This window comes from Parambassis ranga, chromosome 7, assembly GCF_900634625.1.
Source record: "Parambassis ranga chromosome 7, fParRan2.1, whole genome shotgun sequence".
NCBI lineage: Eukaryota > Metazoa > Chordata > Actinopteri > Ambassidae > Parambassis > Parambassis ranga.
In genome coordinates this window covers 18,967,846-18,980,043 of record NC_041028.1, presented here as the reverse complement: position 1 = coordinate 18,980,043, position 12,198 = coordinate 18,967,846, and the positions used below count along the sequence as shown (strand labels likewise).

General features: G+C 43.3%; 1 non-coding gene across 1 annotated transcript; it reads right to left on the bottom strand.

The window, feature by feature from the left end:
• Positions 1-51: 51 nt before the first annotated feature.
• Positions 52-122, bottom strand: trnag-gcc (transfer RNA glycine (anticodon GCC)). The gene has a single exon. It is a non-coding gene; the product is annotated as a tRNA-Gly (tRNA).
• Positions 123-12,198: the final 12,076 nt, after the last annotated feature.

Below are 12,198 nucleotides of genomic sequence, written 5' to 3'. Positions count from 1 at the left end.
ACTGGACAACCTGCTATACCACTGAGCCACTGTTGCCCAAAAAGGAAGTCTTGCATTGGCCGGGAATCGAACCCGGGCCTCCCGCGTGGCAGGCGAGAATTCTACCACTGAACCACCAATGCCTAGATAACATGACTTTTTCACGGGGCCATTTTTTATGTTTTAGGAAAACATGTTCATACTGCCCTATTCCTGCTTCTATAAGATTTCATTAGTTGAGCTGCAGCAGGTGCTGCTGATCATCAGTCTTTGAGATCTTTTGCATGTCCCAAGCTTCTGTCCTCGTTCCGAGCAAAGAAGTGTGCCCACATAAAGAAGGGCAAACAGTTAACATGAGGGCACCAACTGATACAATGAAAAGGGTTACATTTATTCTTTATTAGCTAAATGATGAGGGAAGACCAAAGAAGACTGCTCACTCTTCAGTGAGTAGTGACAGGCTGAGTCCATCCGATACATTTAACAATACAATTTTATTATTTTCTGAATGCCCTGCTCCCCATGGTGGTGAGACGTGCAGTCAGGACAGTGAGATGAAGAGAGGAGGCAGATCTGGGGGAACAACGGGGGTTGACGATATGGATGAGGTGGGACAGTCAGGCATGGAGGGGTGAGGTGGATTGACTTAAATGAGTATAGTAGTATAGTAGTTGATGTGAAATTTAATTCAGCACACAAGTATTGTGGTGATTGGAGGGGTACTAGGGATGATCCAAGCAGCTGAGTTCTGAAACAATTGAAGCTGATGGAGAGATATTTGAGTAAGACCGAAAAGGAGGGATGGCTGTAATCAAGGTGGGCAAGCATTGCAGTGTGGAGGCAGGGATGGGTGACTAATGTTATGTAGATGGAAATACACTGACTAGGTGCTAACTGTGCTGTCAATAATGACCCCCAGACTGTTAACCTGAGGGGAGGGGGAAACAGAGGAGTTATCAATGGAGAGTGAAAAACTGACAGCTTTGGAAACCGTTGATTTGGTACCAATAATAATAAAAAAAATTTTGTTTTATCACTATTAATTTTGAGTTGTTGGAAAGTTAGAGGAAAGACAAGATTTCAATTTGTGGGAGGGTGGGATTGGGTTTGCAGGTTAAATAGAACTGTGAAATGGATGTTGTGGAGGATATTTCCAAGGAGGAGGAAGTAAAAGAGAAGGGCCCCAGAACTGAGCCCTGGAGACAGGTGAATGGGCTGAAAGAAGAACAGAGGACGGCCTGAAAGGTAGAATTTAAACCAGTCACAGGGCACTAGAGTGCGACCATTTTGGGCGCACATGCGACCTAATTTCTCAAAGGTGCAACCAAAAAATATCAGAGGTCGCACCGGTACGACCTGTAAGAGGGAGATACATTCTCTGCGACTCTCAAAAGTCTCCCTGTGGTCCAGCAACAGACACACATCAGGCCCATATCGTGGTCTAAGCCAATCAGAGACGGTGAAGGGCGGGACCTCTGTGTGTGTATCTTTGAAAACGTGTCTGCTGCGGTCACCCGAGACCGAAAATTCAGAAGAAACGCGGACATATGCTGCGCAGAGCTGATGCTGTGTGATAAAGCTTGTTCCATACTCCACGAGAACGGAGAAATCTGTTCGTGTTCCCGAGGTGACGAGAACAAAGTCGTTTCGGCCCGGACTTTTTAAAACGTGTGTGCAGAACTCATACGGCCCTCTGACTGCAGCGCGCACACAAAGACAGACAGGGTTTAAAGACGTTTCGCTGCTGAACAGCAGAAACCGCAGTTTAAGTGAACATGTGCGGAGGAGCAGGATTTGTTGCTACTATGCGGGTTTTGCTAATTTGCTGTTGACCTGAATGAGTGACGATAACGAGCCGGTCATGTTCAGGGAGGGGCGTGACGTGCTCGTAGCATTATAACAGACTGAACAGCAGGTGTGGTTCCATCCATGAAGGCCGAGCAGTCAGCTGGTTTAAGGAGTTATAGAACATGATGAACGCCCATTTAAAAAGTATTGTTATTATCCTGCTACAGTGGAGCATTGTCTGCCAGGATGATATCTGCATACAGCTAAACTGTAACAGACAGAATGAAAAGTCTGTCAGCTGGAGCTCAGCTTTAGAAAGAGAGGAGACACAGGAGAAACTGAGGAAGAAAGGTGATGAGATGAGAGAAGATATACTGTAGCTGCATTAAAAACGTGTTGAAGAAAACAAAATATATCTATATCACAACTATTAAATAAATAACAGTGTATATAATTTAAATAATTTTTAATTCCCATTGCCAGATAGATAAGTGAGGAGCGACAGCCAGAAAATACAGAGAGAAAGCAAACAGGGAACTGAAGAGTGCTGTAACTTTGAATCTTCATCATGGATTTCTGACAGGCAGACCTGTTGGCTGGTTTGTCCATAATTTGAATGAGTACTATCGGTACATGTATTTATTTATTTTTATTTACCTGTGTTCATTAAACAAGGTCCAAAGTCAGTTTAGGATGATATGTGATTATTAAGCCCGTTCATATTCTAGAGATCAATTTTTGGACCTCAGTATTTCTAAAACTTTGGCTACAGCCCTGCGAGGCCGTCAGGTAAAGAGTATGTAGCTGCAGATGATGAGAGAAGATGAAAAGAACTTCTGTATTAGGATAGGTGTCAAGTTAAGGCCTTAAAGGCCATAAAATATATGGACAGTGATTAAAAAACAAACTGCTGTGTGATGTGTGATGCGGTGCACCTAACTTTTGTGCCGGTGCACCCAAGAAAAAAAGATTAGGCGCACCGGTGCAACCAGTGCAAAAAGTTAGTCTAGAGCCCTGAGTCCAGGGCTCTAGAGTGCGACCATTTTGGGCGCACATGCGACCTAATTTCTCAAAGGTGCAACCAAAAATATCAGAGGTCGCACCGGTACGACTAGCTGTAAGAGGGAGATACATTCTCCGCGACTCTCAAAAGTCTCCAGCAACAGACACACATCGGGCCATATCGTGGTCTCAACCAATCAGAGACGGTGAAGGGCGGGACCTCCGTGTGTGTATCTTTGAAAACGTGTCTGCTGCGGTCAGCCGAGACCGAAAATTCAGAAGAAGAACGCGGACATATGCTGCGCAGAGCTGATGCTGTGTGATAAAGCTTGTTCCATACTGCACGAGAACAGAGATCTGTTCATGTTACCGAGGTGACGAGAACAAAGTCCGTTTCAGCCCGGACTTTTTAAAACGTGTGTGCAGAACTCATACGGCCCTCTCACTGTAGCTCGCAGCGTGCGCACACAGACAGACAGGTATTAAAGACGTTTCGCTGCTGAACAGCAGAAACCGCAGTTTAAGTGAACATGTGCGGAGGAGGAAGAGTTGTTGCTACTATGCGGGTTTTGCTAATTTGCTGTTGACCTGAATAAGTGATGATAACGAGCCGGTCATGTTCAGGGAGGGGGCGTGACCTGCTCGTAGCATCATAACAGACTGAACAGCAGGTCTGATGGACAGTGTTATCTGACCTGTGAGGTTCATCCATGAAGGCTGGTTCACTCTGACTGACAGCAGTCAGCTGGTTTTAAGGAGTTATAGAACATGGCTACATGATGAACGCCCATTTAAAAAGTATTGTTATTATCCTGCTATAGCGGACCACTGTCTGCCAGTATGAGATCTGCATACAGCAGCTAAATCTGTAACAGACAGAATGAAAAGTCTGTCAGCTGGAGCTCAGCTTTAGAAAGAGAGGAGACAGAGGCAGAGAGGAAGAGAGGTGAGGAAGATGAGAGAAGAGATACTGTAGCTGCATTAAAAACGTGTTGAAGAAAAAAACATATATACTCAATCACAACTATTAAATAAATAAAGGTGTATAAATTTAAATAATTTTTAATTCCCATTGCCAGATAGATAAGTGAGGAGTGACAGCCAGAAAATACAGAGAGAAAGCAAACGGGGAACTGAAGAGTGCTGTAACTTTGAATCTTCATCATGGATTTCTGACAGGCAGACTTGTTGGCTAGTTTGTCCATAATTTGAATAAGTACTATCGGTACATGTATTTATTTATTTTTATTTACCTGTGTTCATTAAACAGGGTCCAAAGTCAGTTTAGGATGATATGTGATTATTAAGCCCGTTCATATTTCCTAGACATCAATTTTTGGACCTCAGTATTTCTAAAACTTTGGCTACAGCCCTGCGAGGCCCATCAGGTAAACAGTGGATGTAGCTGCAGATGATGAGAGAAGATGAAAAAAACTTCTGCATTAAGATAGGTGTCAAGTTAAGGCCTGATCCATAAAATATGGACAGCATTTAAAAACAAACTGCTGTGTGATGCGGTGCACCTAACTTTTGTGCCGGTGCACCCAAGAAAAAAAGGTTAGGCGCACCGGTGCAACCAGTGCAAAAAGTTAGTCTAGAGCCCTGCCTGAGTCACCAAGGGGTGTGTAATGCCAATGGAGGTCAGTGTGTTGAGGGGGATAGCAGAGTAGAGCTGGTGTCAAAGCTGCTGTTTACAGAGCCAAGGGCCAAGGATGGGATGGGTTGTGGGCTTTTATCATGCTCATGGCATGCCACAATGTTTTGGAGCGGTATGGCCATTGAATGAGCATTTGGTTGCCTCAAGGCCAGATTTGCAGCACTTACAAGGCCTGTGGACATAAAATTGCATGACCTGCCCCCATTTCATTTACTCCTCCTGCTTTGCCCTCTATAATTTCTGTGAGACCAGTAAGGAGGCTGTGGATGAACAGTCTGTGTTAGGAACAATACAAGGTGGAAAGGACTCACAGCCTCCCACACAGTGCAATCATTATCTCACTGACTGTAATGAGGGAGAGGTCAAGAGTGAGGAGAGTGCACATGAAATGTAAAATGTGACTTTTTTTATATTGTACGTAAAGTTGTGAGATGCTCTAACGTTTGAAGTGTAAAAATGACTGGAAACAGGAAATAGGTTGCAGGTGCAACAAATAAGTTACTTTCCTTTATGACACATAAACACTGAAAATATAAGTTAAAGCTCAGCTTGTGTGTGTATAATGCAACATGAAGCTCAGTGTTCTAGTTATCCTGAAACAGTGGTTGTCTGTGTGAATATGAAGATGAGTGTTGCTGTGAGGTGTTGTGTGTGTATTGTCTAAAGTGATTTGTTGTTTTAGGTGTGCAAAAAAAGCTGGTGTAGTCGGGTGTGGGCTTATGTGGATGAATGCAGATGGGTGCCCCTGGAACTGTTCGTCACTGCTACTGTGCAGTGTGAGGTTGGAGTAGTAATTCCTCATCAGGATTGACTTACTGTACAACACTTGTAATGTTGGCAATATTTGCATTTAGGTGCCCCATGTTGTCTGTGTTGCATCTGGTCAATACCTCCATTAGCTCAAACATCCTCTTTTTTTCTATTTTGATGTCTTCCTGCTAGGTCAGGAAGCCTTCTTGCCAGATGCACCCCCAGCAAATCCCCGACAACATCCCAGGATGGGTGCTGAGGGACTGCGCACACCAGCAGTCTGAGGTGCTGACAGACATCTTTAACACCTTTTTGTCACTGGCATCTCCAACTGCTTAAGTCTGGGACCATTGTGCCCGAATGACTGTCGACCCATAGCCCTAACCCCCGGTAGTCAAGAAGTGCTTCGAGAGTCTGGTCATGGCCCACATCAAAGACTCCAGACTCCACATCAAAAGACACCAGGCTTCTTCTCTGAAGCTGTCAGACTGCTGAACCCCTCCCCCGCACACACAGACACACACTCACACTGACTTGCACTACAAATCACTTTGTTCACCATAAGTGATTACTTCCCTACATGCACATATGTATTTACTTATGTTGCACATGCTAATCTCTGTCTACACTTTATATTTATATTTATTTTGTATTCCATAATCTACTGGTTTATTATTTATATATTTATATATTCTCCTCTTCTTTTTGTTCCTTTTGAATCCTAGGTACCATGTGGGAAATCATGAACCTACCTGGAGCATATCCCTGTGCTGCTTTAGCTGCTTTACAACTGCAGGAGTCAGACTTTCAAGGGATTCTATACAGTGCAGTGAATCAGCAGAAAGCTCCAAAGCCAGAGATGAGCTTTGTCTGGTAGACGATTCTACCAGGTTCCATCGATGCCCACATTGATGGAGCGCATAGCAGGTGGCCCACCCTAGAGCTCTTTACACAGTTAAAAAAACAAGAGCGCCACATATCCTTGAACACGTTGACACCCAGTGTTAACGGGCTGCCTGTATTTGCCTCGAATGTTCTTTAACTTGGTGGTTAGGGTGGCATGATTTGATTGAATATTTTACAGCCTCTCTCCAAAGCAGCAAGCTGCTAGCGCAAACATCTTCAAAAACTCTGCATGTATGTATGTCTGTGTGTGTATCTATGACATGCACTGCAGTGGGAAGGCTGTGTGAGATGTTCTGCATACATATTTCTCATGAAGTATGAAATGTTCGGGCCGAACCAAACTTGGTTGTCGTTCTTGCCACCTTGGGAACACGTACAGATTTCTCTGTTTCCTGGAGTATGGAGTGTGAAACTACCTTTTAGTCAAACAGCAACAGGGGTGACAAAGAATGCATTATGTCCTGGAGGTTCAAAAACCATTTTCCCCAGACTGCAGATAAAGACCATAGTACTGTACAATGCAAGCCAGCAATTAACATGCTGTCGACATCTAAACAGTACATGTCCATAATTGACGCATCTAAGGGGAAGTGGTCTATACATCAACATGGACATTTAGGCTACACAGCTGCGGAGGTGTTAGAGGCCTGTCTGATAACTGCTGACCCCGCGCTTCAGTAAAAAGACATACTGAATTTATGTCTGTGCTTGTATTTTGTATGTAATCCTTAGACCCACTACAATCAAATGATTTTAGTATGTTTTTATGCACAAAAATAGAATGACTGAATTTACAGTATTTAGACTTTGGCATGATATACACTTTTACAGATAGAACTCACACACCATCCTTCCCTCTCCATGCGTATGTAAGGCAGAGAAAGTGATATCACATATGTGGGAGACAGGTGTGGCAGCGTGTACCCCGGAAGAGGGGCTTAGATTCAGGGAAGCCAATTGCCATAGATACCCCTAACCCAGCAAAGCTTATGGGCCTAAGTCCAGCCACCATATACTCACATTCTCACACAGCAGCACTCACATCGTAACACAATCTCCCACTGCTGCAGTCACGCACCAGCCAGATTGGAGGTTTGCTCAGAGAAAACAGCTGAGAACGATAGGCTGTGTCCATAACGTATGAAGTGTGTTGTGTTTGTGGTGTGTGTGTGTGTGTGCATATGCGCAGGGCGGCTGTGGTGTCATGGGAGATATTCTGGAGCCGTCAGCTGTGATCATTTTTCTGTGTGTCAGTCTGTGTGTGTGCAGATTTGTCATGCATGTGAAAATGGAAGAACAGTGTACATCTATTACTTACCAATGAGGAATGTATGGGAGCATGTACCAGAGTAAAGTGGCTGTCACTGACTAGGTGTCAGTCTGAATTAAGACTTTATCTAAAATCACACACTCATTCCAGATTAATTGAGGAGGCTATAGGGGACTATGTACTGCAACAAGTCTCTCCACCATTTTCTTGGTTATCATGATGATGATTGGCATGTTTTACATGCTCTTAACTATAGTATTTACATAGTCAGAAGTGGAAACATAGCTGTGCAAACACCAGTTAATTCAGTCGATTTAAAAATTAAACATACTTGCATGTTTTTTTAGCACCTTCAAGTTGTGTAAGTCACAGTGTGGTTCAGCCATGCACCAATCTGGACAGTCTACAGCAGTATTTTTGGTATGTTTGGGTCATCTGGTTTCAGAGGGTAACTGTATGTTGTATGTAGAGAAACCAGAACAAATGTGTCATAGGGTACCTGTCACCATCCGAAACTATGCCATCGGACACTCAAGAGATATACAAAACTCCTATCACACATGCCTTAATGCAATAAGGCAGGAAAGACAGTTTTAGTGCACCTAGTAGATATTGCAGCCATAGTTAGGTCTCTAGCAATGGTTGCTTATTTTGGTCAGTTGTAAACTGCACCATACACTCACTACTTTATTAGATCTACCTGTTCAACAGCTCATAACACAAAGTCTAATCAGCCAATAACAGCAACTACATTTAACAGAAAATGTAGTTGCTTCCAGGTGCAGTTCAACACAGGGTAATCCAACAGTCACATCAGAAACCCCATTCAAAAAGCTGTGACTGTTACCATCAGTCGTGCAACAGAACAGATTCCTTGGCTATAAACCTGTACAAAAGGAAGACTGTACTATGACAAGGTGCACAACCACCAACTAATATTTAAATGTTAAATTAGCAGCATAATCAGCTGTTGTTGCGGTTGAATGGAAGGCTATATGTTATATAGGTCAGTTGCCAGATGCTAATAGCCTGTAGGAATTCTTGCTCCCACAGACAGCCCCACCCAAAGTTGGTATCACTACCTGATAACTTGCTGGACCTGAAGGTACTGTTTAAAATAGACTGCTCAGGCTCTTTGGGATATTACCATTTGTTCTCATTGTACCTTAATGTCTGCATTATTCTGATGTTTTTGTTATTAACGTGAATGGAATCAGGTATCATAAGCATCATTATTGACATTGATATACTGGTAGGTTAGCTTTAAAAAAACAGACCAGTGAAAGAGAAACGGTTTTGTGACAGTCCAGACCAGCCTTCGTGTGTTTGCTTTTCATTTGTCATGGCTGCTATAGAGTCAACCAGCATTACACTTAAGAGGCACCAAGAGCAACTCTAGACGTGACGTACACCAGCTCCACCAAGACTCCTCGGCCTCATCATTTCAGTGTGTTATTAATCATCATAAATCAGGGTGTCACTCTGCTTTAAGTCCCCTCCGGCCCAGATCCTGCACTAAGTTGTTTCCAAGGTTCAGCAAGCTGGCTTTCACCATAAGGTCATGAGCTCAGAGGACCACACCCGGACATGAATGGAGCAGACAAATGCGTCACCACCACAAGGAGTCAGGCATCATCTGAGAATACTCTTACTAACCTTCATGAGAAATGTTTTCCACTCACAGACTCCCAAATAGCCCGCCTGATATAATAACACTACAGTACATGCTACTTCTATTGTTGCTTCTCTCTAATAAGTGCACCTTTGCACCTAATCATCCGCTGTAGATAAACTAAAAGCTAACCAGGAAAACAAAAGTCTGCTAAAAATGTCCCACAACTGCTCCTCACCAGGCTGCCCTCTGAATGTCTGGTGTCTGGTGGCTGTGATCCTCCAGCTGCTGCAGAAGAAGGTAATGCAATCAGAATTCAATTTGAGTAGATCAGGTGGCCACCTTTAACATCTTACTAGCATGCCTGTGTAACTTTATTAGCCTCACTCTCCCAGCTGAATCATACATTACAGGCATATTTCATATGCTACATACAATACTAACTGAATTTAGATCATCAAAAGCATTTCTTTTGAAAAATGTGAAAGTGGTGTTTGTCTACTGTTGGAAATCCAACCAAACTCACAAATACCAAACTAATTATTTGTATAGAACAAAAAAGAATTAGGATGGGTAGGCAGGCTAGCAAAAGTGATCTACTAACATGCTAACTGCTAGAGTTTGATATATTGCTTTTGTACATCTTTTCAGTGATAAAAGTGTAGCCAGGTAAACAAGGGCTACATATCATCTGTATAGCAGAACACTGGAATCAAAACTGTAAATGCTGTTTTATGTGTTGGAGTAGCGCTGTCACTTTAAGAATGGTCATATTCCTGCAGAGTACGCAGCATGTAAAACTATGTTAGGCCAAAGGAAAGACCGTGCAGTGAAGCGATCTAAATCTAATCTAATCTCCTTGCATGTTTCTTCATAATGCAAGGAAAGATTATCTGATGACTTCAGGTGTGTGTTGGCACCCTGGAGGAAAACTGATTTTACAATTTTATTCTAAAGTTCTCCTCCTATGAGTTGAGTTGGGGAATAAATAAATTCACTACACAAAAAACACTTCAAGTCAAATTATCAGATGAAATTTTAGCCAGATTAAACAGTTTAGTTGTATTACATGTTTCTCAGTATGACAGCGGCCTGAGGGGGGGGCTGCTGAGTTCCACAGTGTTTTTCTTTCTTGTCTCTTGCCCTTCTGTTCCACTCTGGCCTATCCACCCCTCAGCTGACCTCCACCGCTCCAAGCCCTTATCCTGCAGATGTTGGCTTGACTTTGTGGTTTGTCATCTCAGCACAAGGGTGCTCTGTCAACGGGGGCCTGGCATCGGCCTGGCGCCTGCCAGCATAATCTGTCCTAGACAGCCGTTCTTAGAGCCAAGGGGGAGTGGGCATGAGCCAATGTGTAGAGGGTGGAGAGGGGAGCAGGGATAGAGGCACAGCTGTGAGGGGAGGATCAGCTGCATGCCAGTGGTCTGAAGTAATTGAGTATATTTACTCAAGTACAGTAGAAGAACTTTGATGATTTTGTGAATATTTTCTTACACATTGTTAAATATTAAAGGGAGGCTCCAACCTTTTTGTTGTCTTACAATTGTATTGGTAGTCTGGGTGTCATAGATTTAACAAGGTGCTGCAAACCAGGCTACCTAATGTTGTGTTGTCATATTTGTTCTGAGCCGACCATCTGAATGTGTCACTCAGACCAGTTTTTACAATTTTCTATTGTCCAGTGTTGGTGAGTCTGTGTGAATTGTAGCCTCAGTTTGTGGTTCGTATTGGACAGGAGTGACACTCGGTGAGCTCTTCTTCTGCTGCTGTAGTCCATCTGCTTTAAGGTTGTTGTGTGTTCAGAGATGTTCTTCTGCAGACCAGAACCAGTGCTTGTTTGAATTCTTCTGACCTCTGACATCAACAGAGAACTGCTGCTAACTGGATATTTTCTCTTTTTCAGAGCATTGTCTGTGAACCTGAGAGATGGTAAATCCTAATAGATCACCATATCTACATGCAGAATTGCACTAAGCTCCTGCCCTCTGGTTGGCTGATTAGATTTTGGGCTAGTGAGTCTGTGTCGACCATTTATTTCTATCTAATACCCACTGAAATGTCTGGAAACTTTACACAACCATTGAAACTACAACCTTTAGGAGATTATGGGTGTGACCACTTTGAGTGACAGGTGGATGTCGACACACAGTGCAAGCTTCCTGCTTCTGTGACTGCTCACCTTCCTTAGCTCTGTGTGCTCCACCTCTTTGCCTGTGTTTGGGGTTTAGGTAGAACGTGCTTCCTGCAGAGACTCAAATCAGTTCAACATATGGGGGACATCACACACACTGAGTCCATATGTATATATGGTCCAATCCTCTGTGCAACATTGCAGAATTACATTACTGTACAGTAACCTACTAAGGCTGCACATCTAATATAGTAACTGAAAGAGTGCACTTCTCCTTTGGACTCATATATATGTCAAGATTCATAACAGATTTAAATCAGTCCAAAAATGATTTGCAGGATGCATTGGAACTTGATATGATCCGGTATGCATGTTCAAATGTAAGCAATCTGAGAGAACAGTGTACTATACACTGAACCCCCACAACCACCACCAGACACCACCTGCCGATCTTAAAGATAAGGCCGGGTGTACAGTGGGCCAAGCCTTTCAGACCACTCACTGATTAAGATTATGATTATACAGCACACAATGGTGCATGGAAATGTCTGAAGTAGATTGCACCTTGAAAAGTTGGTTCTCACAGTCATCATGTAGGTTCTGTAAACATTTCTATATCATTAATTCAGATGTGCTTTTTAGTGTATCTCCATCTTTGCATGACTCTTTCTGATATGGATCTTGCTTTCAGTTTAAGTCAAATTAGGTAGATGCTAAGCACTAGAGACTGAATGCAAAAAACAGTGCCCTTGTTACAGCAGTCAGGGGAGAGTCCCTTTCTATCAGAGGTGTCCACTGCCTGACACTGATGCTGACAGCTGGGCTGAAGAGCTCTCTAATGTGGTTGAATGCTGTTGGCCCCGATGGCATCCCTGTGTCAGTTCTCCGAACATGTTCCAGTCACCTGGCAGATGTCTGCCTCTGACATATTCAACCTGTCCTGGCTCAGGCTGTAATTCCCACCTATCATAGTATCACCAACAATGCTTTCACATCTGTCAACCTGAAGTGCTTCCACCCATTTCTGCCACAGAGACAGAGTGTCAGAATGCTGTTTGTCAATGTCCTTTTTTACATTGATGCTATGACTTCCATTTCAAAAG